The sequence below is a fragment of the Nyctereutes procyonoides genome, unplaced genomic scaffold (genome assembly GCF_905146905.1).
Source record: "Nyctereutes procyonoides isolate TBG_1078 unplaced genomic scaffold, NYPRO_anot_genome, whole genome shotgun sequence".
NCBI classification, from domain to species: domain Eukaryota; kingdom Metazoa; phylum Chordata; class Mammalia; order Carnivora; family Canidae; genus Nyctereutes; species Nyctereutes procyonoides.
The window spans coordinates 27897881-27921098 of NW_026575133.1; the positions used below are offsets into that span (position 1 = coordinate 27897881).

At 43.5% G+C, this 23218-nt stretch overlaps 1 protein-coding gene across 1 annotated transcript in view; it reads right to left on the minus strand.

Moving 5' to 3' along the window:
• The window catches only part of ADAM12 (ADAM metallopeptidase domain 12), a 340119-nt gene that overhangs the window by 258403 nt on the left and 58498 nt on the right, over nucleotides 1–23218 (minus strand). The gene's annotated exons all lie outside the window — the stretch shown is intronic.

Genomic DNA, 23218 nt, shown 5'->3' on the forward strand with positions numbered 1-23218 from the left:
GGATATAAAAAAAAATGAAGTTCAGAGTCAGTGCTGTCATTTCCATCACTGGGGCTGGCATGGCTTTGCCTTTGGGAGCACACAGGGCTCCCTCCTGGTCCTGTGGGAAGACGAAAGAGTGGCTACATTCCTATGAACAACCTTAAAACAACTATGCCAAACTGGACAAATAGTCAACTTCACTGGACTTTAAGTAATGTTGACCTGACAAAAAGTGAAAGAGAAATAAAGAGACAACTCAGCTAACAGATGTTGCACATAGGTATGAATAATTTATGACTAGCCTGCAAGATTTTTAACCAAGGGAAGCCAAAATCCCATTATTTTCTAGAGACAGAATGTCATGCAGGGATACCTGAAGTCCTGCTGAAAAATCTCTTATTTGTAACCATTTCAAAGGAAATGCTTCAGAAAATATTTCAGATGAGTCACTAGTTAGAAGAAATTTTGTATAAGCAAAATTACGTGTGTCTGTATTTTTCTTAAGTACAAAATGAGATCTTACCTTAAGGTGCCCTGAAACAAGGAAATATAAAAATTGCTGCCTGGTCATCAGGCTTAAATCAAAGGTGTCCTTGCTCATTTTTATAAAAAGAAAATCTGTGCTTCATGGAAGATAAGAGGAACGTGGCCAGTTAAGCTCACTGGAAGCTTCACTCTGAATTAGAACTCGCTTTTTCATTATAGCCCCGTCACTTCCCCCAAGTAAACTAGGATCACACAAATCTGAGGCCAAATCCAAGCCCCATGACTAACTACCTCTGTGACTTAGACCTAGTTAGCCTCTCTGGGCTCCAGTTTCCTTGCTTGTGAATCACCATAATACCAGCTGGGAGGATTAAGTGGCATGGTTTAGGTCAATAGCTGGACAGCGCCAGCACATGGGAAGCACTTCATGTCTTTGACAGCAGGGATCACCCCACACTGCCATTTGTATTGATCAGACCTCTGTTCCTTTTGTCTAAAAATATACTTTTGCCCTCCAAGCCAGCAAAACATTCCTGTTCTTACAACCCAGTTTTCATTTTGTTATAAAACATAACATCTTATCACAAAAATACACAGACACATATTTATTTTCATTCTTCTACTGGAATCGTTGAAGAAGAGTTATTCACAAGGACCTTATCCAAATGGTCATAGTTACTTGACTAAGAAAAGAAAGCTTAATAAATCCCTTCTCAATAATTCTCGGGGACTCTCTCCTTCCCCTCAAAAACATACACATGCTCCCATTCCCCCTGTACTTTTCCTTTTTCCTTTCCTTTCCTTTCCTTTTTTTTTTTTTTTTTTGCCTATTCTGAAGGGTGTTGTTTGTAAAGAAAAACAAAACTATGAAATGTGGAGTGGACACAAGGTAAGCCAATCTCTCTTCATCTGACAATGAAAGCTAAAAAATAACCACTATGATGAAGCAATGAACAACACAGAAACATACACACACTCCTTGGTTAAGTCACGCTTCTACACACCGGGTCTGCTATACACGGATTCAAAGTCCTGGCAGGTAGGTTTCATGAAAGGCAGGGGCTGGAGAGAACTTCAGGCTTATGTCATTCTTGTTTGTGGGAACCCTCAGGTAATATGTGGCAAAATAATTTTTTGTAAAGATTTTATTTATTCATTCATGAGAGACACACAGAGAGAGGCAGAGACACAGGCAGAGGGAGAAGCAGGCTCCACGCAGGGAGCCTGATGTGGGACTCGATCCCAGGTCCCCAGGACCATGCCCTGGGCTAAAGGCAGGCACCAAACCACTGAGCCACCCAGGGATCCCGTGGCAAAATATTTTTGAAAATAAAATGCTTGCCGGGTAACTTCCTATTCCCTAATTATTTTTTTTAAGATTCTATTTATCTATTCATGAGAGACAGAGAGAGAGAGAGAGAGAGAGAGAGAGGCAGAGACACAGGCAGAGGGAGAAGCAGGCTCCACGCGGGGGAGTCTGACATAGGACTCGATCCCGGGTCTCCAGGATCAGACCCTGGGCCGAAGGTGGCGCCAAATCATTGAGCCACCTGAGCTGCCCCTATTCCTTAATTTTTAACTACGTTTGCAAAGTCGTACAAAATCATTAGTCCCTCCCCCAAATACATCTTTTGTGGGAACTACACATCCCTGCTCCTTCCACGGTTTTCTACCCGGTATGGTTATAGACCAATCACCATTGTGGGACTCTATTCTGGAACCATGTCAAGTGGATCAGGTTCTTAAAATGCAACCATGGTTGTAATATTTCAGATAGAAGTTACCTACTTTAGAGTTAAGTGAGATTCCTTATTCTCCTTGATCTGTATCTTCAAGGTCTATAAATTTGATCCAGGATTATGTTTGCTTTTCATCTACTATGATCCCCACCCTCTTTATCCTATCAACTGCTGTTATACCAGATTCCCTGTCTTAGAACTGCTTATTTTTATTTAACTGAAGGCCTTGTTATTTTACTTATTGATTTATTTTATGAGTTTGGCCCATAGTTCCAAATTATTGAGAACTTTAAAAGTCGTAACTCTTTTGCCTAACCTGGTAGCTACCTGGTGCTGTGCCAGGCTTATTAAAGTATGATATTCCAGTGTTGGTAAAGTGCCAAGAAATGGGCACTTTCATGCACAGCTGGTACAAGTGTAAATTGGTACAGCCTTCCATGGAGCAATCTGGAAATAGTTATAATACTCCTTTAAAATGTACAAATATTTGATTCAATAATTCTGCTCTTAAGAATTAATTTAAATCAAATAACCAGAGAAGTATGCACAGTTATAAACAGAAAAAAACTTAGCATAGTTCATACTGAAAAGTCAGAAAACATCTGTATGTTTACACCAGGGGAATAGTTACAAAAATGACACAGGAACCACAGGACACGATATTACAAAGTTGTCAAGTTGCTGGGATGAGAATGGGGAAATTCTGTTTCTGGTGATGATGCTCTGAATAATTTGGACTCATTCTCCCACTGAAAACAACTAGAGAAAGTGGGGAAAATACATACAAATTCTATTTGAAGACAATGCAGAGTTTCCAAAATAGTGAAGAATTATGAGACCATGACTCAGGTAGAAGGAAGCCATGGTGTGATCATGGTGTGATACCAGAAGTGGAGAATAACTTTGGTACTCATGACATCTGAAGCTATTAAAAGAGGCAGTTGAAGGGTGCCTGGGTGGCTCAGTCAATAAAGCGTCTGCCTTCAGCTCAGGTCGTGATCTCAAGGTCCTGGGATTGAGCCCCATATTTGGGTCCCTGCTTGGTGGGGAGTCTGCTTGTCCCTCTACCCACCCCCCACTGTCTCTCTCTTAAATAAATAAATAAAATATTTAAAAAATAAAAGAGGCAATTGAGAGGCTGAAACTTGACAACTTCCACAGAGTTATAGGGTAAAGGGGATAAAAACTGGACATCAGAGCCTGCTAATAGGTGGAACTGATAAACCCCTCTGACTCTGGACTTTGGGTTGGGATTTTGAAATGCTATCATACTCTAGGAGAAAGGGTGAATCAGAAGTACAGTAGTCTCCACAGAAACAAGCCAGCTCAGTCCCTGATCTTGAGTGCTCCAGCTTAGACATGAGCCATGCACAGTGTCTCAAACTATTTTTACGCATCTTGTACACAACATCCGGCACTCAGAAAAACAAGCATGAGTGGATACCAAGAAGAGGACCCTGAAAATCAAGAGAAACAACAAGCAATAGAAACTCATCTATAGGAGATTCAGTTGATGGAGCCAAAAGACACAGGCATTAAAATGATTATGTTTAATATGTTCAGGAAGTCAAAAAGCAAAACTTTCAGAAGAAAACTAGAACTTCCTGGATATTCTAGAACTTGGAAGTACAACTCAGTGAAAAAGTTCCATAGCAGTTTAAACATAGCTGAAGAGAGAAATGGTATGGTGGAAAATAGGTCAGAAGAAAACACATAGGACTAAAGTGTAGAGACAAAAGGACAAAGCATTTGGAACAGAGCAAAGGAGACCTATGGGATCTGTGAACTGTCTCTGCACACGCAACCATGAGACAGGAGGAAACACAGTGGAAGTAGTGTTTGAATAAAATATAATGAGGCATTCTCCAAAATTAGCAAAAGACATCAAGTCCCACATTTTAAAAACCACCATGCATCCCAAGCACTATATATGAAAAGAACAACCACAGCTTGACCTAACATAGTAAAATTTCTGAAAAATAGAGATAGAGAAAAAATACAGTATCCTAAAAGGAACAACAATAATTGGCAGATGATATATGTATATTGTAATATATTATGGTGCTTAAAGGAAATAGTTCCTACCTAGAGTTCTACATTCCATGAAATAGCCTTCAACACAGAGAGTGAGATAAAGGTATTTTCAGACACATAAAAATTGAGAGAATTCAAAAGCAACAGACTGCCTTAAAGAAATACTGAGGGCTTTTCTTCGGGCAAAAGAAAAATTACCCTTGACAGTTGCCAGGAGATGAAGAAATGAAGAGAGAAGATTTAATGTGTGGGAACCTTTAAGTGAAAATTAAAGGCAGGTTACAACAATCACAAGAGAGATAGGAAGCAAATATCACCCAACGAAGGAATTTACAGGAATATACACAGTTGCAATGACTTCATTTCCAGTGACATATTGTTCAACCGGAAGCTGCAGCTTTCATGACCCCAGGTCCTGGTGTTCTTATCATCAGTCACTAGAGATTCAGTCCCGAATTATTCTTGTTGTAATGCATTTATTCAACAAATCTACTGAGCATCTATTACATGCCTTGCACTGTGCAGGGGACCAGGACCACAGAGATAAAAACTTCCATTTTATTGATGGAGAAGAAAACCTCACGGAGATGAAGCAACTTGCTCAAGGTCACCAGGCTCGTAAGCAGCAGCACTGAACTCTGGTTCTACTTCTCTGACACAAATTTTTTACTAAGGAACCCCAACTCTCCATAAAACATACCACATATATGAATGCTAACTGGAATTTATGCATGTTATTCTTTCTCTCTCGTGTTTTGTTGCCATTAACAGTAGCTTTTTTTCTCTCATATCCCTGTATCACTATCACTCTCTCTACCATCTTCAAATTATTCCCTTTAATGCTCTTTCCTATTCTCTATGCTTTTGTTGAATAAAATATTTTGAATATATTTGTGAAATGTGCAATCCTCTATTTAAGATGCAGCATTCTGTAACTGGGAGGATCTCTCTGGGATTTCTATCAATGCTACCAATCATACACAGTTGCTGTCCTCTTACCCCGGCAGAGAGCTGAGGTCAGGTGGCCTACAGAGAAGGAAGGAGACTGCTTCTTTCCTCCACCTGCCTGACCCTATGCCACCTGATTAGCCTTGGCACTGGTGCCCTGGTGATACACAAAAGTGCTAATGCTATCAATGGGGCTCCTTCCTGCTTCCCAATTACCCAATTCAGTAACTCTGAGCTAAGAGTTATTCCTCTTGACTCAGGCAATAACTTCAGCACGTATCCATATCACGATTTAACAACTTGGAGGGAAAGATTATTTTTACAGAGCAATGGTCAATCACATGTTTATATATAATGTATGGTCAAGACACAGGTTTATAACACTAAAATACTGCTCCAATGATTCAATCTGAGCCCCCGTCTTATAGAAAGGTAGTCTGTAGGCTGGAGGCTGAACTTTCTAAGTCTGGCACAGAAACAAACATGGTGAAGCAGCATGAAGAGTTTGGAATCATAAAAGTATGTAGGGGTAAGGTTTGAAGAATAATAAAAGAATTATGCCAAATGATTATTTAAGCATCAGAACTAGATGACCCTGAGAATCCCTCTGGAGAACATACTACAGACTGTTGCTTCTCCAGAGCTGAAATTTTAGATAAGGCCAAGATGTTTTGTACACTATTTGTACCGCAGACTGTAATTGTAGTCACTATGGAACTTATTAATAAAGGACCTCACATTTCATTAATAGGAAAGACAAAAAACTGATCTGACTAGAGAACAAAATTCAAAACAGGAAAATAAAAATAACTTTTAAAACCCTGATGTGAAAGTCTCTACCGGTTGAGTGTACAATTCCTTTCACAGGTCCACAGATTAAGTGTTTCACATACAAACCCTCTAGCATATTTCAGGAAAGCCCACAACCATATTGTGACAGAAAAGACCAACTTCTGAAGAAGCCCAAACATTTCTGTCAACGGGTCTTTCCTTTTCATCTGCTGAACAAAAACCAAGTATTCAACTAGCAACTATTTCAATAGGTAGGTTGAAATCAGTGGTTATCAACCTGGGGTGATCTTGCACCCAGGGGACATGGTGGCAAACGTCTCGAGACATTTTTGGTTACCATGACTAGATAAGGGAGGACTCCTGGAAGCTGCTAGGTAGAGACCAGGAATGCTGGTAAACATCCTACAAAGCACAGGAGAGCATAGCCCCTGCCTCCCAGCAAAGGATTATCCTGTCCAAAATGTTAGTGGTGCCACAGTTAAGAAACTCTGGTATTAAAGTCTTCCTCATGAATAGCTGTATTTAACCAGATGGTCTATAACTTAATAAGTCCTAACAACCTACTGGATTACATAGCACTCTTTCTCATCATTTATATATGCAAAGAGATATGTTATGTATTTTTAAGATCACCTTTGAATGGGAGAAAACTTGCCAAAATATAGCTATATCCAATCTATATCAGTGTGAATGTAGTTTCACTCAGCCCTAGAAATGACGGTACATTGGAAAAGAGATTAATGTGTATTTAATCTGGGGAGGTTTTCTGCTAGAGATAGTCTTCAGTTCTCATTTAAAGGAAGATTAGGGCATGAGGGGGAGGGAGGAATGAAAACTTTCATGTTTCTGAGTCAAATGTGCAAAAACTTGGAGACAGGCAAAAGGAACATGGGTTTGAAGAGGGGGGTGTCGATATACTTGGAACAGTGGTTTTTTGGAGGGGGAGGTGTATTCATTTCAGATCAAGGCTTGTAGGGTGTGACCATTTGGCAGGAAGATTTGAGGACAATCATCAAAAGTTTGTATTTAATCCTGAGCAACAGAAAGCCAGGGACCATTATGGGTCCACTGAGAAATACTCAGAAGATGAAAATACACTGGTCCACTCTCTTTCTTATCCAAGTGGACTACATCGCCCTTCATAAACATTCTTGTCCTTCTTAATTGCAAGGCACAGTTAATACTCTGCCTCTTTAATCCTAGTTTATACTCTGTGACCAGGACCTAATCACTTAATCTATTTCAAATTAAAGGAACATACATGGATCCTATGTATCATGACCATGGGACAGCTTGAGCCACTTAGGAAAAATTTCAAATACAAAGAGTGTACAAAAACATCCTGGTCTTATCTAAAATTTCAACATTCTCTGGAGAAGTAACAATCTGTAGTATGTTCTCCAGAGGGATTCTCAGGGTCATCCAATTCTGATGCTTAAATCAAATAATCATTTGGCACAATTCTTTTATTATTCCTCAAACCCTACCCCCACATGCTTTCATCCTTCCAAACTCTTCGTGCTGCTTCACCATGTTTGTTTCTGTGCCAGACTTGGAAAGTTCAGCCTCCAGCCTGCAGACTATCTTTCTATAAGATGGAGGCTCAGATTAAATCCTCACTAACTTATTATTATGATCACAGATGTGCTTCTGGACCCGTCTTCCTTTTGCATGCAATCTCATGGAGTTTGGGCTGAAGACAGAAAGTCAGCATTTTTTTTTTTAGAAAATAATTGGTCTTTTATTATATTTTGAGAATGACAAATGGGTTTTAGCCCAAACAGAAATTATTTTGATAAAACAGAATGCAGATAGATGGGAAGAATTCACCCCTTGCTTGAGGACACTTAGAATAATGAGTAGAGGCCCAAGGTACAGGAGGGTGGAAGAGGTCTTAAGAGTTTGAAATGATCTCTATAAATTTAAGTAAAAGCACAGTTGTCTCCTCTCTAAAGTCAGTTTGTATTCAGTTGTTTTTAAAAAGGAAACCACCAATGAAGAAGACCCTGTTATGCTCAATTATAAATCACCGCTCACCACTGAAAAATAACTTTCAGAAAAAAAAGACAGAAGTTTTTAAATAGGCAATACACACCACGCCGTTACCAAAGAATGTATCTTTTCAGAACTACAAATCTCTGAAATGTATTTTTGAGTTATATTGCAATGAGATCCTCATGACTTCCAATTTCTACTAGTTGAGCACACTGGCTATTAATGCTATGGAAAGGGGGGGTGGGGATCAAGGAGAGAGGTTGCACACCCGTGGAATGGCCTGGACCTTAAGGATAAAAGGAGAATATAAGCCAAGAGAGGGGCAAAGTGGAAAGCTGAGCACCTGAACACTGATGTGTGGGTAGGAATAGGGGAGTGGGGAGTGGGGATGACCTGACGATTTCTTATATTTGATGTGCTAAGCACTTTTACATACATGAAATTAATTTTTCTTTAAGTACAATGGGGCCCACTGCTGCTTCAGGCAACATCCAAGTTCCTTTTCACATGTCACTTGATATAATCCCCATTCATCACAGTGTGCTTTTGGTATTTCCAGTTGCTCATCCTAACCTATAAATGTCCCTAATATAACAGCAGCTGCTGTCACTGTTTTTTTTTTATTTATTTATGATAGGCACACAGTGAGAGAGAGAGAGGCAGAGACACAGGCAGAGGGAGAAGCAGGCTCCATGCACCGGGAGCCCGACGTGGGATTCGATCCCGGGTCTCCAGGATCGCGCCCTGGGCCAAAGGCAGGCACTAAACCGCTGCGCCACCCAGGGATCCCATGCTGTCACTGTTTTTAGAAAAATACAAGCATCTTTGGACAGCTTTTGCAAGCAAAACTCTCATTTTCCTTTTTATTAAATTGGTCTTGATTAGGGGCAATAGTTGAGTAACTATAGAAATCCGATTAGAAAGAGTAATATAACAGCTTATACAGGGTCCCAGGTCATTTCCCAAGACAAGTCATTAGACTACTCTCTGTGAAGAGAAAATTCACATACAGCACTTTCTCCTCGAGATACTCAGGGCAATTAAGGAGGTCTTACCCTAGTCCTGGCTCTTGGGAACTTTCTGAGGCAAGGTATGATGGTTTGAACAAAACTAGGGAACGTGGTAAAGGGGGATTATTTCTATGCAGCAAAACAGGGAAACAAGGAGTATGGTTGATTACTGCTCCCCCCAACACACACACACACGCACAGTTTGAGACAGACTAACCACGCCTAGCAAAGCATCTTTACCCACGGTAGCCAAGATGCCTTCATTTACTGCAAAGGAATGCCTTACCTTGCTTCTCCTAATTGTGAGACTACCATTACATGATAACTCAAACTGGCTTGTTCATAGAAGGGGGAGGATCCTAGGCCAAAGGGCATGTTTAAATTCTCCCACCACAGTATAATATTTATTTGACAGTAAGCTATGAATAAGTTAAAGAAGTGTATTGGTAATTCCCTAGCTTTTCTCAATCAGATTTCCTCCAGAGATTAAGTTGTAACATCATAAGATATCCGTTATACATGATGAATTCATTTCTGTCCTAGACGCTGAGAATGATGTTGGTTAAATACCATTCTTGGGAGAATTGAGAGAACAGACATTGAAATCATTTTTTGTCTTCCGTGGTTCAGAACTCTGGTTGAGAAAGACTATGCTTCACATAAACACTCAAAAATAAATAAATAAGGCAGTACACCAATGAAGACAAAGAAGAAAGAAACCAACAGTGTAGAAAAAAATGGAATACTAAAAAAAAAAAGTCAAAACAGAACTCTACATTAATGTAAAACAAAGTAAGAAAAATAAGCATAAAAACAAATGGAAAAGTAGAAAATAAATAGCAACCACTACAATCGGAGGCAGAGGTGATCAGAATGAAAATGCAAGACTTAACTATATGCTGTCAGCAAGACACTGACTTTAAATATAAAGATGCAGACAGGTTAAAAGTCAGAGGATGGAAAATGATAGACCATAGAAAGTGAAATACTATTATTGGATAAACTGGATTTCAAATTTTAAAAATTCTGCTCCTTGAAAGACATCATTAAGAAAATACAGAGTTAAGCACTGTGTGAGAGAAAATACTGGCAATACAAAGATTCAGTAACCAGAACACATAAAGAACTGTTACCACCCAAGAAGAGTATAAACAACCCAATTAAAAATGAACAAAACATTTTGAGTATTTACCCCCCAACTCCTCCCAAGAGTATTTGAATGGCTAATTGGTACATGTAAAAATGGTCAATCTCATTAGATGTTAAGGAAATAAAACCACAATGAGGCACAAATATTCATTCCTTAGAATGGCCACAATTATAAGGACTGAGAATACCAGGTGTCAGTGAGAGTTGGACACTGCCGGTGGGAAAGCAAAATGGTGTAACCACTTCGGAAAATAATGTGACAACTTCTTGGAAATCTAAACGTGTACTTACTATTTGAAATGAGAATTTCACTCCTAAATATTTTCTCAAGAGAAAGAAAAACATATGTCCACAAAACAATCTACACAGGGATAATCCTAACAGCCTATTCTTAACAGCTCAAAACTTGAGTCAATCCAAATGTCCATCAACAAACTATGGCATATCCAACAATGAGTTCCTTCCTACTGAAATCAGGCTAATCAAAAGAAGACACAAAAGGGTACATATTGTGTAGTTTTATGTATATAAATTTCTTGAAATATGTAACCTTTAGGGATCAAAGAACAGATTGGGGTGAGGGTTAATGGAAAGGACTGCCTGCAAAGTAAATTTGGGGAATGATGGGGGCAAGCATTTGTCAAGTTTCATTGGACTGTATACTTAAAAAATACAAAATACTATACTTAAAAAATACTGTTGTTTTATTTCAAAGTTTATTTAGAAAGAAATCTCTTTTCTTCCCTCACCTGTCTGATATGGTTTTGTGTATCTCCCCTTTAAGTTCTACCAATTTTTATGCTACATATTTTGAATAAATTCTAACAAAATTTTTCAGATTGAAGGGAAATGATTCCAAATAGAATCATGGCAGGTTACTTGACACCTTTCTCGTTGTGAATGTCTCTCTTTATTTCTAATTATGCTTCTTGTCTTAAATCTAGTATATCTGATATTATTATAACCAGTCAACTTTATTTTTTATTAGTGTTTGCATAGCATATATATTTTTTTCCTTTTTTTTTCCTTTGTTTTCCTTTTCCTTTATCTCTATAGAAATTTCTCTACATATTGATAAAGAGTGTGTCTTGTCAAACACATATGGAGAGTCTGGTTTCTTAACCCCATCTGGCAATCTTTGTTTTTTAATTTACCTGTTTAATTTTAATACAATTACTGACATGGCTGAGTTTAAGTTTACCATCCTTCTATTTATTTTCTTATCCTATTAGCATTTCATTCCTTTACTTCGCCTTTCCTTTAAAAAAAAATCATGTATTTTTCCTATTCTATTTTTCTCCTCTAATAGCTTCTTATATTTTTTGTATATTTCTTTTAGTGATTAGAGATTAAAATCTGCATCCCAGACTTACTACACTGTATCTTAAATTAGAATCTTTACTGCTTTCATAGCAATGCAAAAATACCAAAAAAGTTTAATTTTACTTCTTCTTCCCTTTGTACTACTGGTTTCATATATTCTACTTGTATATATGTTGTAAATCCTTACACATCTTGTTACTGGTGTTTAACAATGAATACTTTTTTGATTTACCAACATATTTGCTTTTTCATGCTCTTTGCTGTTTTGCAGTTCTGGGCTCCCATCTGGGTTCATTTCCTTTCAACCCGAAGCATACCCTTTTATAGTTCTTGGAATCTGTGACTGTTGCAGATGAGTTTTATTACCTGTTTGGTCTTTAAACATTTTTATTTCTCACTCATTTTTGAAGAATATTTTCATTGGGCTGGATTGTAGGTTGACAGTTTTTCTTACATTCTGCCCTTTCTTGGTATCTTCTCATTTTCTTCTTGCCAGTGTACTTCCATTGCAAAGTCAGCAATGACTTTTTGCTCCTTTGAAAGTCTTTTTGTCCTCTGGATGTTTGAAAGATTTTCTTGCACTTCAATTTTCAATAGTTTGATGGGATTTTCTTTGTAGTTATTCTAATTGGGATTCACCGAGCTTCTTGAAAGTATGAACTGACTGCTTCTCATCACTTCTGAAAAATTCTCAGCCATTGTTTCTTTAGAGGATGCTTCTGCTCCAATCTCTCTCCTTTTCTTTTGGGACTCCAAGTACGTGTAAGACAGAGTTTTGACTATTCCATATGTTTAGGTATGTTATTTCCATTTGTTTTTATCTGTGTTTTATTTTCTTCTATTGCTATCTTCAAGTTCACTCTTCCTAACTTCTTCTGGTTACATTCTGCTGTTAAACTTTCCAAGGAATACTTTAGATATTGCTTTATTCAGCTAGATGATGTCCACTTAATTTTATGGATTCCAAGCTACTGTTGAAATTCTACATATATTTCTCCATTTTTAGCTTTATTTTTTTAAAACCATACCAATCCTAATTATTTTTAAGTCCTTCTCAACCAATTCCAATATCTGGATCATTCATTACACTGCTTTTATTTTGTTTGTTTCCTGATTGTTAGTTACATTATCCAGCTTCTTTTTGCATGTCTAGTCAATCTTTATTTCATGACAGCCATTGTACATGAAAGTACCATGGAGGCTCTAGATGATATTTCTCACCAGGGAGGCTAGTAGCCTTTCCTCTACAAGCAGACTGGATCAATGTAATCAGTCCCTCACCTGTCAAGAATTGAGCTGGGTCAAGGTTGGGTTGCACTTTTAATAAGACTCAGCCTACCTCCAGTTAGCGCCTATGCCTTGAGAATGCCCCTCCCAGGCTTCTGATGGAGGGTCTGAAGAATCCTTATCCTCTCAACTCTGAGAGACTGCAGAAGAGGTTCAGTACTATCTTTTGGAGGTTTGAAGCTTACTCTTTAGTTTCTTTACACATGAAAATGTAATATCTGGCATGAGAGGGAAAACAGTCATGTGATTGTTGCAAGCCTCATCCCTCCCTCTTGCTGGATCTTGTGTCCCAAACACCACGAGTATGTAGTAGATTTCACCTTGCCTTTCCAACCCATCACCCAAGCCTCCTAACTTTACAAGAACTAGTATGTAAATTTATACTACCAAAGTCCAGGAAACTTTCAACAACACAAACCTTTTCTTTACTACTGTAAACACTCCCAGAGAAACCTTACTTCCACTACTGATTTACTTGGTATTTTTATTTTTATTTAAAAAAGATTCTTTATAGAGCGAGCATGCAAGGGGTGTGAGGGGGGGAGGCAGAGGGAGAGAGATAATCTTAAACGGGCTCCAGGCCCAGCACAGAGCCCAACACAGGACTCAGTCTCACGACCCTGAGATCATGACCTGAGCCAAAATCAAGAGCTGGACACTTCACTAAGCTGCCCAGGCGCCCCCTACTTAGCATTTTTAACAGATAGTACAAAAGTGAATTTCTATACAGTCACTATTTAAAATTAATTCAAGTTTTGATTAAGTGATATCTTGACTACTTTTTTCAAATCTTGATTTGCTGTATGATGAAATGCCCTCAAACTATAATCCTAGAAGTTTAAAAATATTCTCTGCAAATTGACGGATGCCTGGTGTGCTTTATAGTGGAGGACACCAGAACATCTCTTTTCAGATAAGAAGCATTATCATCTCATAGTTAGCAACTGCAAATAACAGCTGTGACATGTTGAAGTTCTTTTAATATTATGTCCAGAGCTGAAGGTCAGACCTTATTGCTTACTGGTCCAGGAATGTTGCATGTGTCAGCTGTCATGAAGCCTCCTCTGGGATAACTGCAGAGATGCATTCATACAGTTGAGTAGACATTCTTTCCTGCTTGCCTTCCATTCTCCTCAAATACAATCACAGAGCCCAGGGTTCTTTGGGAGGATCACCACTCTCCCATATGATCCTTGTGTTTATGATTGATTACCTCCTCCTCCCCATGCCAAAGGTGGGTGTATGACCTAGGCTTTGTCAGTCACTTATTCCACGCTTCTGGTTCACCATTTCAAATGTTGACCCATAACCCATATTAATTCTCAGAGACTCAACTTGAGGACTCTTGTTGACATTGCAGAGGATGAGAATGTCTGTAGCAGGGGTTGCAGAGAAGGAGGTACAAGACTGGGGCTGTTGGTAGTCGTCTGGCCACTATGAGGTTAAGGCCTCTCTCCAATCAAGGCTAACAGGGAGGAACTAAGTGATGTAGAGAATAAATGCCAGTCTTGAGGACATTAGTTGAGTCCCTGGGTGGAGTCTATCAGGTCTAAAGCTAGGAAATGCCCCAGGATTCTTCAGTTTTGTAAACAGAAAAGAAAAACTTCTCTTGAACATAAGTAGGGTTTAGGTGGTTTTCTGTCACTGATAACCAAGAGTCTGTTCATCAGGTAATTCGCAATAATGGATCATCATTTTCAGCTAGAGTCCATTCTAAGGCAAAGGTTAGCTGGTGAGCGGGGTGCAGAGGGTGGAGAGGTAACGTGCTCCTACCATATTACACGAGATGAGAATCCACACTCAGGAACTGGCTGTGTCACAAGCCAAATATGGACTTCAGTAAAGCCACTCAGCTTCCAGAGGGAAGCAAAGAAGATCACTTTGGGGGACTAGCAGCTGGAGAAAGTGGCATAATGTCCAGAGTGAAATGACCTAGGACAATGGGAAATATGGACCTGAATCTTGCAAAAGATCAGGGCTTGTGGGGAGGATTTTGTCACGTTAACAGAGGTGAAGATAGCAACCCTCGAGATGAAGGGGCCTAGAGAGAGAACACCATGAGGGGAAGTAGGTGGAACACAGAACCTCCTGAGCTGCAGATTTAGAAGGCTGGTGGGGGAGATGAGGAACAGGGGGGAAATAAGTGGAACAGTCCGGGAAGGAGGAGGAGAATAAGGGAAAACCTGGGACCAAGAACTCAGGGGCAGGAGCTGGGAGAGAAAAAGACCACCAACTATGAATACCAAGAAGTTGAAAATCCCAGAGACTGAGAGAAGGGCGAGGAATTCCCCAAGGTCATTGCTGACCTTGCCAAAAGCTGTCCAGGCAAGTGGGAGGGTAGCACCGGGCTGCAACAGTCACCCAGCAAATCCACGGTGAGAAAGCAGACCCCAGGGACCATCAGTTGCCTCAGGGATGACTGGCAGCTAGGGCAGGGGCAGAAAGGCAGGAAGCTGGGGGCTTTCTGCCAAAAAATACAAATGCCATGACATTGTCTTTGACTGTAAATCACCATTTGGGATGCTCGTTTTCAACAGGATGCCGTAAAAAACTGACTGTCGATAAAGGTGTGAGGCTGTGATGCAAAGTAGCACATGGCCAGTAAACATATCAAGAACTGAATTATGGTGTTTGGCGAGAAGGGATCAAAATATGAAAACCTTGTGCTATGCAGGGAAAACTGTACGATTCAGCCCAGCATCTACTATGTACGGTGCACAGTGGATCCTAAAAAGACGAGGTTCCTGCCTTTAGGAGGTGCCAGTCCACACTGAGGGTCAGTGCAAGACAAAACCTCTGGGAAGCCTCCGCTGAGCTATGCCCCTGAAATATTAAGATCCCACCCATACCGGGGTTGGGGCCCTTCTCTTGTCCCTGTGCTGGGTGTGCTTCCAGCATGCCCCCTGGGAAGTGCTTTCTCCGCACAGGTGCTTGTCTCTTCTGCTGGGCTGACAGCTCCAAGGGGGCAGGGATTATGTTTTATTCATCTTTATACCACACAGTCAGGCACAGAGTAGACAATTGGGGTTACCAGATTGAGGAAAAAAGAGAAAAAAGAAAATCTAGTCAAATTTGGATTGCAAATTCAAACACTGCACGGGACATACTTTTTACTCAAAAGCTATTTGTTGCTTATTTGAAATTCAAATTTCACTGGGCAGCCCGTGTTTTATGGGGCGACCCTACACGTTCCGTCCATGTTTGCTGAATGAATGCAGAAGTGCAACTGGGGCAGGAGATGCCGAGAGGACAGTTAACCCCTTCTGAACCCATTCTCCAAAAATGGTAATTTAAACAAAGCAGCATGATGCTAGATGGGAGACACTGGCAGTGCCGTTAAGACCATAAGAAGACATGAGAGAAGGTATGAGAAACCTGTAGCAGGAACACCAGCTGGAGGACCTCAAGCAGTTGGGTAGATGTGCTCTCCCCCTCTCCCACCCCCAGGATCACAACTACTGATGTCAGAACCTGGCTGTGCCTCTGGATGAACGTGGCTGAACTCAGGTCACTGTCTCTCCTCGACACACAAAAACTGAAGATGTGCTCTGTGCAGCTGGGTGGTCTTGACCACGACCACATAGTTGAGGGATTCAGAGACTGCGGGGTCAGTGGAGCCTGGGTGGTCAGGGAAGGCGTCAGGGAGGAGGCGTGCCCAGGGTGAGGCACTCAAGAGTGGGAGGGGGGCACCCAAACAGAAACCTCTTCTTAGGTTCTAACTCGGAATTCTTTGTAATCAAACCTCAGAAACAAGCCAACCATGAGACCAAGATCGTGGCTGTCTTCCTTAAACACTTGGTTTGTTTGTTACTTTGGCCGTTTCTCCGCCTCAGGAACAAGCGACTTTCTTCTCTTCCCCCAACAGACCAGAGTTTCATCAACCCTGGGATCCGCACAACCCCATTTGTGGTGAACCGTGAGCTATGCCTGGTCATTGCAGGCCACGACCCCGCACATGCACGCACCCAGCGGAGAGGCACTTGCAGGCGAGTCTTTGGACTCCATGTTGTCTTCTTCCCTTTCCTTTCAGTTGATGCTTATTCATTACTTGCCTCTGATTGATGTGGGAAGCAACCACTTTGGTTCTACTGAAGACAGCATTTTAGCTGGCCACTTCGCTTGTGGTTTCTGTGGGTGGGAACCCAGATCGGCTTAGCTGGGAGCTTGTGTCTTGGGGTGTCTCAAGAGGGTAAAGTCAGACCTCAGCGGGGGCTGCCATCACCAGAAGTTGGGCTGAGATGGAGGCCCCACTGCAAGAGGGCGCAGCTGCGGCCACGATAGTGGGCAAGATGGCCCACTCGCCTACCTGGCAATGGGGGCCACCAGTCAGCCAGATGACCCAACTCTCCACGCGGCCCTGTCCACAGGGCTGTTTAAAGATTTTCAGGGCTTGGCAGTTGGCTCCCTCCAAAGTGAGAGACCCACGAGACCAAGGTAAAAAGTATAAAGTCACACACTATCTCTATTGCCTTATTCCACTGGTGACTCAGACTAACCTCAACTCTGCGTGGGAAGGGGCCTCAGAAGGGTGAGGGTAATATGGGAAGTCGGCTATCCCAAAACCAGTTCAGGAAATTCAACTAAGAAATTTCAAAATAGGGGCACCTGGGTGGCTCAGCTGGCAAAGCATCTGCCTTCAGCTCAGGTCATGATCCTGGGTCCTGGGATCGAGCCTCACATGGGGCTCCCTGCTCAGAGAGGAGTCTGCTTCTCCCTTTCCCTCTGCCCCTCCCCCTGCTTATTCTCTCTCATTCACTCTCCCTCTCAAATAAATTTAAAAAAAATTTTTAAAGAAAGAAAATCAAAATATGCTAACTTAGGGCAATATCTTCCATCCTGGAAATAAAAGGCCATTAAGATCTTACAAGGAATAGCCAGATGCCCAAGGAGACTACACCAAAGGGAAGCAGAGAACACAAAGGCCTCATCGACACCGTCCGCTTCAAAGGGTTAGGCCTTACTCAGTCCCATCTATTCACCCTCCATCTGTCCACCCCCATCCCTCATCTACCCACCCAGATATCACTGATATTTAACACATACACTCCTGTGGGAGACTGGCGAACGGTGTGAGCGAAAGAGATAGGTCTCCATCCTCTTGCAACAGGCGGTCCAGTTGGGGAGGCAAACGTGCAAGCAGATAACCAAAAGGGCGAGGCACAATGTGAAAGAAACAGCGCAATTACAGCAACCGACAGAGTAGGTACCTGCCTAAATGAGACGACCAGGGAAGGCTTCCCTAACGAGGCAGTTTTAAGGCAGAGCTGAGAAAAGGCTCTCCCGGCAGTGGTCAGAAGGACAGTGGAGGGACTCATGGATGGAGGTCAGGAACGAGTATTCACAGGAGGGATCCTACGACTCTTCTGGGTAGGATCCCCGAGAAGAAGCCAAGTGTGGAAGATGGGCCCACCAGCTGGGTCCTGAACAGCTTCAAACAGAGGGGCTGCATCTGGCTGCAAACCAGATGTCCCAGGTGAAGGGGGACTGAGGGCAGGATATGGCAGGAGGCGGGTGCCCCAGAGGGAGTTTTAATGCAGAGATTGTAGAGCGGGGATAAGCTTTAAGGCTGCAGGCCAGGGTCTGGCCTCTGTTTAGAGCATCATCTCAATGGGGCTACACATTAAAAGGTTCCACTCTTCACTTTGGACAAAACTGGGACACCTGAATCAATCAAGAGATACGACATATACGTTTCTGGGGAAAAAGATCTGCTCATTGTTTATAGTAACACTTTCTATAATTTGAAATGCAAGCAGCTGAGGGAAGTGTTTGTAAAACTATGAAAAGGATTTTTTATTTTTGGTAGCATTCATCAAACCTAATGAAAAAGCACTAGACCAAAACAAAAACCAAGATAAAAGTAAAGGAAATTATTGAAAAATGAGGGACTCATCAATATTCATTCAAACATCTTTGAGGACCTACTATGTGCCAAGTATCAACAGATTCTGAGGATCCTGACACGAGCAACAATTGTATCTGCCCTTAAAGATTCCAGCTTCCCTGGGAAACCAGTAAGAGAATTAACTGTTGTGTGTGGATAACACACTCCATGATGGAGGTCCTGATGGGGCGCTCGGGTAACGTGCCCCCCGCCCCGGAGGTCCTGACAGGGTACATGGCAGCCGAGCAGGGTTGCCAAGGGTGGCGTAGGTGAGGAGTTTGGGACAAACAGGGCTCAGTGTGCTTCCAGGCAGGAGGGCTCTGGCAGCAGACATCTATCCCCCTGGGCCTGGAGGCTGGAGGCTGGAGTCTGAGGCGCAGGGGCCAGCGTGGCCGGGGCCCTGCTCAGGGCCACCCTCCTGGCTCGCTGTGGGGCCCACGGTCGCCCTGTTCTCACCTGGGAGAGAGAAGGCCCCAGTCTCTTCCTCTTCTGAAGCCGCTACTCCACCCTTGGGGGCCCCACGCCCTTGACCTCATCTGACCCAATCACTCCAACAGCTCCACCTCCCAATGCCCTCCCGGTGGGGGTCCAACGTGCTGGGTTTGGGGAAACACGAATGTGCAGCAGGTAACACCAACCCCAAACCGGTAGCTTCTGAGGGGAGTCCAGGACGATGGAGACAAGACGAGGCAGGTGAGCGGGGCTCTGGGGCGGGGAGGGTAGGAGTGTGTAGACGCTCTGTGCGGAGCGGCCGTGGGGCCCAGCCTCGGGGGGCGGCGTGGACGCGGAGGGGAGCAGGGCCTGAGAAGGGCAGCGGGCTCAGAGCAGGGGGACGCGCAGGCCCCGCACTTAAGATCGGGGCTTATTCTGAGGGAAATGGGGAGTTGCTGATGTTTGTTTAAGGTTTTATTTATTGGGGGGAGGAGAAAGAGAGAGAGGGAGGGAGAATCAGGCCTGTCTAGTAGGGAGCCGGATGTGGGGTCGACCCCAGGATCAAGACCCAAGCCGATGGCAGCCGCTTAACCGACTGAGCCACCCAGGCGGCCAGCCTGATGGTTTTTAAACACTTCTAAGACTTGGTCAGGTTTGTGTTGAAGGGTGGGCCTGAGGGGCCAGAGAGCGCAAGATCCACCACGATGCCATCAAAAACCAGGTTTCCAAGAACACCTGGTGGCACGGGAAGTGCAAATGACAGCGATGATAAACCCAGTGAGCCTCAGCATGTGCAGAGGTTCAGAGAGGTCGTGTCACTCCCCTTCACCCCCCCCCCCCATAAGCAGTAAGCAGTCACCTTTGACGGCCTCGATGGCGGGGAGGAGTCCGCGGAGAACAGCAGTCCCTCACCAGCTCCCGCTCTGGTCTCCTCACAGGCCTGGCGCCCGCTCTCCATCCCTAGTGTAACCTGTCTAGTGTCCTGACACCACTTTCCCCCCTAGAAAGGACGCTCTATCTCCAACCGCTTCTAAAACCACTGCCCCAAAGGTCACTTGACGTGTCCAAGCCCTCGTGGCTTTCCACTGCCTTGGGAGTGGAGCCCCAACCTCTTAGCGTGACATTCAAGGCCCTGCTTCACCTCAAGAGCCCAGGCCCGAGAGCGCCTCATCTGCACTAGGTGTTGTCACCCGCGTAAACAAGCGGAGGACGCTCCACCCTGCCACCCCGAGCACGCGCAGTGCAGAGCGTGACTCCAGTCTCCGCCGCGACCCTCCGCGCACAAGGAGACCGAGGACGGGGAGGGTCTCCGCCGCCTGCCTCCGTTTGCACAGAAGCTAGCACTCGGCCCTTCCTGCCTTTCCCCCATCGGCTTCAGAGACCCAGGTCCCCCAGCCTCAGATGCTTCAAATAGAACAGTTACGTGAATGTGCCGTCCCGGCGTTAGAAACTTCTCAAGAGGAGGTGCCTCCAAGGTTGAGGAGTGTAATAGGCCCATTCTGTGTGTGCTCGGGTTCCGGAATCTGCGAACACGGGCAGTTGTACCTGGGAACGTTTCACTGAAAAATGGACATGTGCTGGGGGTACTGACCTAACTCAAGACATACATTTCCAGGCTTCTGGACATTTCTTTTATAGGAAAAGATCTTTGAAGCTGTGCCAACTCGCTTCCCCAACAGCCAGCTCCCCCCAACCCCAGGTCAGGCTTGCTGGGCCCGAGGAGCATCTCCATGTGCCCGTCCACATAGCCAACAAAAATGCTCTCGATGGTTTGCATCTGACTCCAGATCGCACCTGGGGGGCTCAGCAGTTGAGCGTCTCCCTTCGGCTCAGGGCATGATCCTGGGGTCCCGGGATCGAGTCCCACATTGGGCTGCATGGAGCCTGCTTCTCCCTCTGCCTGTGTCTCTGCCTCTGTGTGTCTCTCATGGATAAATAAATACAATCTTTTAAAAGACAAAACGCTCCCTTCTCCCCTTACTGAGGCCGGGAGGCAAGCAGGTAGACGGAACCAGGATCCCTCCATCGCCAGCAGTGGCCCAGACGTGAAAACAGCAGGACTGCAAAGGCCTGTTCGCCGGGCTCCAGATGAGCAGCGACGTGGATGCAGGAGGCCGGAGCCGGGCCGGCCCACAGCTCCCGGGGATCTGACGCATTGCCACGGATCCCACTTAAGACGCTAAACCCGGCAAGAACTTCTGGCAGAGCAACCACATTCCTATCAGCTGAATAGGCACAACCAGACATTATATGCCCAGCGGGCTTGTTTCAAACTATAAAAGAAGGGACCAGATTTCAAAGGAGCCACGATAGAACTCTCTATCCCTCGTGGGCTCTCAACTCTTCCTTTTGTTTGGGCTTCAGGAGCTGACATTTCCTAGAGCTCCGTCTGAGCGAGCTTCAAAATAGTTCTGAAAGGAAATTGCTGGGTGTTATGCTTTTTTTTTTTTTTTAAGGGCAAACTGTCTCCAGCACCCAGCCCAGGGCCCAGAACTTGAGGGGTTTGCAGTAACTGTTTGCTAATGAAATGAGTAGACAGAAAGGAGTCCAAGGAGAAGTGGGATGATGTTGAGTCAGTAAAAATTTTCCCCTCAGAAGGGATACGTCACTGCTGTTAGATGGAGCTCTGCTGGATGGTGCTGGTTCCTGGCTGGGCCACCAGGCTCAGCAGCTGGGTACCCAACCAGCCCTGCCCCTCAAGTGATGCAGAGCTTAGCTTGCATAGCTGTGCAGGGGACCCCCAGTGGGGTACTCAATAAGCATCTATTGGATGGAAAAAAGAAAGAAACTGTGAAAGGTGTCAGACTGGTTTCAAATGATACAACGTCCTCCCAATGACAGGTGCATTTAGAGAGGTACACAGCACATTTCATTTTATTTTTTTTATGATTTCATTTGAGAGAGACAGAGAACACGAGTGGGTGGGAGAGGAGCAGAGGGAGATGGACAAGTAGACTCCCCGCTGAGCAGGCAGCCTGATGCAGGGCTAGACCCCAGGATGCTGAGATCATGACCTGAGGCAGACGCTTAACCAGCTGAACCAACCAGGCACCCCGCACATTTCATTTGAATCGTTTATATTCCTTTTATGTGTTTGAGAAAAAAATGCAATTTGTTAAGCACGCATAAACTGTTAAGTGTGGCTGCTTCTATAATTAGGCTGAAATCTTTCATGTGGATCATGGGTGACTGATGTTTGGGAAACATGGTTGTGAACAATGTCACCTGCACATACAAACATAGCCCTGCTAACCCAGCAGTGATGGGGAAGAGTGCATGCATCACGTCTCTTAACTGGGGCTGTCTGCCCTCATACGTTCGGGGTGTCCTCTATGAGATGCTAAGGGGCTAAGACATGCCAGGGAAGGCCAGGGAACAGAGCCAAGCTAATGGTTCCCGTGGGAATGGGGAATCCTAACAGACATAATCTGCAACCCTGGTCTCATTAGCTCTGTGCTCTCACCACCTCTGTTTTGGGTTTATGACCATATCTTTAAATTACATGCTGGGAAAATTAGTAGGTTCAAGCAAAAGACCCTTAGTACCTTCAGTGAGTAAAAATCCCATATGAAAATGGTTTCACCAGCTGAATAAAATCATTCTGTGTGCCACTTTTAGGAAAAGGTCAGATTAATTTCCAGTAATTAGCAGAAAGGCAGCCTGGAGCCATGGGTCGGCTCAGGGAATCTGAAAAGCCAGAGTTAGGTCAAACGCTAGAGAGTTGGGCATTCATTTTTTAAAATGACATTTTAGGGAAAGGCACTTAATGTTTAGCTTTGATTCTCAAGAACTGATTTGGTTACTGAAAATAGCCATTCTTCATTTTTGCTCGTACAGGTATAGCCATAAAAAGCCACATTCCTGGTATATTTTGTCTTATAGAAGTTTTTTAGAATGAAAAATATTGTGTGAAAAGGCATGGTATGCCTTGGTCATGACCTAGAGCTTGAAGTTTGCTTCTTTCAAATATAACAAGAACACACACATCTATTTCCTTACTCTGTCAACTGAGAAGACCAAGAAGTGTCCCTGCAGTACTGACGAGCACACCCAGAGCCCAGATCTTGATGACTAATACTATTCTCTGATGAACCAGGGCTCTGCAGAGAGATGGCTGATTTTAAGGCTTATGCAGGAAATACAGAAGATGGACCTGA